The sequence below is a fragment of the Hyla sarda genome, chromosome 4, assembly GCF_029499605.1.
Source record: "Hyla sarda isolate aHylSar1 chromosome 4, aHylSar1.hap1, whole genome shotgun sequence".
NCBI lineage: Eukaryota > Metazoa > Chordata > Amphibia > Anura > Hylidae > Hyla > Hyla sarda.
Window position 1 is genome coordinate 293,377,545 of NC_079192.1, and position 4,355 is coordinate 293,381,899.

Here is a 4,355-nt window from a genome sequence, read left to right on the forward strand (position 1 = left end):
GTAAACATTGGTCATATTTAAGGGTCCTGATGATAGGTGGACCCCATAGATCACTCATGTATATCATATCTCCAGCAGTAATCAGTGGTGATGTAGTGGGGTCCCGATGATAGGTGGACTCCATAGATCACTCATGTATATCATATCTCCAGCAGTAATCAGTGGTGATGTAGTGGGGTCCTGATGATAGGTGGACTCCATAGATCACTCATGTATATCATATCTCCAGCAGTAATCAGTGGTGATGTAGTGGGGTCCTGATGATAGGTGGACTCCATAGATCACTCATGTATAGTATATCTCCAGCAGTAATCAGTGGAGATGTAGTGGGGTCCTGATAATAAATAGGTGGACTCCATAGATCTCTCATGTATAGTAGATCTCCAGCAGTAATCAGTTGGGATGTAGTGGGGTCCTGATGATAGGTGGACTCCATAGATCTCTCAAGTATAGTATTTCTCCAGCAGTAATCAGTGGTGATGTAGTGGGGTCCTGATGATAGGTGGACCCCATAGATCACTCATGTATATCATATCTCCAGCAGTAATCAGTGGTGATGTAGTGGGGTCCTGATGATAGGTGGACTCCATAGATCTCTCATGTATAGTATTTCTCCAGCAGTAATCAGTGGTGATGTAGTGGGGTCCCGATGATAGGTGGACTCCATAGATCTCTCATGTATAGTATATCTCCAGCAGTAATCAGTGGTGATGTAGTGGGGTCCCGATGATAGGTGGACTCCATAGATCACTCATGTATAGTATATCTCCAGCAGTAATCAGTTGGGATGTAGTGGGGTCCCGATGATAGGTGGACTCCATAGATCACTCATGTATATTATATCTCCAGCAGTAATCAGTGGTGATGTAATGGGGTCCTGATGATAGGTGGACCCCATAGATCTCTCATGTATAGTATATCTCCAGCAGTAATCAGTGGTGAAGTAGTGGGGTCCTGATGATAGGTGGACTCCATAGATCACTAATGTATATCATATCTCCAGCAGTAATCAGTGGTGATGTAGTGGGGTCCTGATGATAGGTGTTACGCTGAGCGCTCCGGGTCCCTGCTCCTCCCCGGAGCGCTCGCGGCGTCTCCCTCTCTGCAGCGCCCCGGTCAGACCCGCTGACCGGGAGCGCTGCACTGACATTGCCGGCGAGGATGCGATTCGCATAGCGGGACGCGCCCGCTCGCGAATCGCATCCCAAGTCACTTACTCGTCCTGGTCCCCGGCTGTCATGTTATGGCGCGCGCGCCAGCTCTCTGAGATTTAAAGGGCCAGTGCACCAATGATTGGTGCCTGGCCCAATCAGCCTAATTAGCTTCCACCTGCTCCCTGGCTATATTACCTCACTTCCCCTGCACTTCCCTATATTACCTCACTTCCCCTGCACTTCCTTGCCGGATCTTGTTGCCTTGTGCCAGTGAAAGCGTTTAGTGTTGTCCAAAGCCTGTGTTCCAGATCTCCTGCTATTCCTATTTGACTACGAACCTTGCCACCTGCCCCGACCTTCTGCTATGTCTGACCTTGCCTCTGCCTAGTCCTTCTGTCCCACGCCTTCTCAGCAGACAGCGAGGTTGAGCCGTTGCCGGTGGATACGACCTGGTTGCTACCGCCGCAGCAAGACCATCCCGCTTTGCGGCGGGCTCTGGTGAATACCAGTAGCATCTTAGAACCGGTCCACCGACACGGTCCACGCCAATCCCTCGCTGACACAGTGGATCCACATCCAGCCTGCCGAATCGTAACAATAGGTGGACTCCATAGATCACTCATGTATAGTATATCTCCAGCAGTAATCAGTGGTGATGTAGTGGGGTCCTAATGATAGGTGGACCCCATAGATCTCTCATGTATAGTATTTCTCCAGCAGTAATCAGTTTTGATGTAGTGGGGTCCTGATGATAGGTGGACCCCATAGATCACTCATATATATCATATCTCCAGCAGTAATCAATGGTGATGTAGTGGGGTCCTGATGATAGGTGGACCCCATAGATCTCTCATGTATAGCAAAGCTGGAGTGGGTACATTTCATTCTCAGAGGAAAACATGAAATAACCACCAGATCTTCAGTTACAAAAAAAAAACTGCACGCTTTTAGTCATCAATGGGGGAGATTTATCAAAACCCATAGCAACCAATCAGATCGCTTCTTTCATTTTTAACAAGGCCTCTGCAAAATGAAAGAAGCGATCTGATTGGTTACTATGGGCAACTGGACAATTTTTCCACTGGGAAGGTTTTCATAAATCTCCCCCAATGTGATTATAACATGACGAAACATTATAACCACATTGGTGAATAAACGCATCCAGCTGAATAACTAAAGGTCTATTTTGGACATTTCATGCTCAATTATTTCTTTTATGTTTTCCAACAACGCATAATGTCAGCACTGCTCATACAGACATCAGTGGAAAGGCTCCAGCCCATTAGTTTGGGATGACATGCATTCTTCTCACTTTGGGAAAACAACTAAGTCTAAACCACAATTTTCTAAATAAACGAAGAGTTCCCCCAGCTGTGTAAGTGATGTCATAGGATATGCAGTCATTAGCAGAAGAGGGAATAAAGCTTATGGGACCAAAGAAAGAAGGGTTTTTTTCCAATTAATCCTAGTGTTTTGCTGTTAGGACATACAAGACTATGTTCACATTGTGTTGTTTAGATGCAGCATATATGCCGCACGCCAGACTCTGATGGTGCCCGACAGACCCTTACTGATTTTAATGGGTTCTATTTAGTTTCTGGCATTGTGTGCTTTATATGACTACTTAAAATAATTCAGCAGAACTTGCTAAAGAAGCACCCAATGGAGCCGGCCTCCAACACCAATGTGAATTTGGGCTAGGTTTACACTGGGTTGGTGCACCAGTTAGGCTTCTATCACACTGCTGTAACGCCCCGCCAAGAACAGCCGTCAAACTTTCTTTTATTTTTATTTTTTTCTGAGTTTGACTGCCGTCATTTTGACGGGGCTCAACGGGCAACAGCGGGTCCTGATGGACCCCATTATAGGCAATGGGGTCCGTCAGGCACCACAGTTTTTTACCGGGAGAAGAAGACGGCGCAAGCTATATTTTTTCTTCCGCTATTTTACCCTGCAGCCCCGAATGGGAGCTGCCAACCCCATTGATTTCAGTTGCCGAAAAGAGTCACCTAGAGTCTCTGAATATAGAGGTGATCCTGGATGAATGCTGTTTACCATGTCCATATCCATGCAGATATTCCTGAGATACGGTTATTGATGCTAAAAGCCATATATCTCCTCCCCAATGATCAGTATTCATATACTCTTCACACATATGTCAGCCGGGAAGTGAGAGTAGGGTTTAGTAGCCAGTGCGCATGTGCCGCTAACTCTCTACACCCAGAAGTGTGAGGAAGCTGCGCTTGCGCAGTGAAACGCGTTGCATGGTTCTCTAGTAAAGATTTTACACGCTACCTGGTGTCTCCCGTGACTGCAGTCCTGTTCTGTTCTGATTCCTGTTCTACACTGAAGTCAGTTGCTGTTCCATATCCCTACTTAGGAAGGCTTCAGTCAGGCTGAACGTTTACCTTCATCTACGCGCTCACCATTGTTGTGTATGCGGGTACTCAACCTGCCCCGGTCAGCTGCTTATCTCCTCCCCCCGCCCCCCTTTGCCCGTACTTTGTAGCTATCCTGCAACATGAAGCGCCTCTCCTTTCTGTTTTACACCCAGAATTCGGAAGCATAGACTCTCATGTTCTGGCTGCTGTGAAAGTGAAGAGGATATGTGTATTGATGATGGGGGATGGGATATATGGCTACAGGAAGAACATTGCTGTAGTACCCTGAGTCCGCCTCCATTGTGCGCAACGGAGCATTTGCATATTATCAATGATTAGGATATCTCATAAATGGCGGCATATATATGGACAAGGTAAACAGCGTTTTATTCAGGAGCCGCACTATAAAGCTGTTTATTTAGTTTAGTGAGGGTGATCCTGCTGTCAGATTAACAGTATATGTGTAGATACAGTTTTTGGGGGGATGCTGACAAATAAGACAGATACACAAACAGTGTAAACCTAGCCTTATAGCTTTGTTTATTGCCATTCATCTTATTCTTACTAGAAATGTATGACTACCGTATTCTTTTTCTTCCCCAAAACTGGGGGGAAAATGTCGGTGCATCTTATACAGCGAATACACCTCTATCGCGGCGGTCCCTGCGGCCATCAACGGCTGGGACCCGCGGCTAATACAGGACATCACCGATCGCAGCGATCAGAAAGTCTGATCAATACAAAAATGATACCGCTAAAAACTTCAGATCACAGCGCAAAAAATGAGCCCTCATACTGGCCCGTACACAGAAAAACAAAA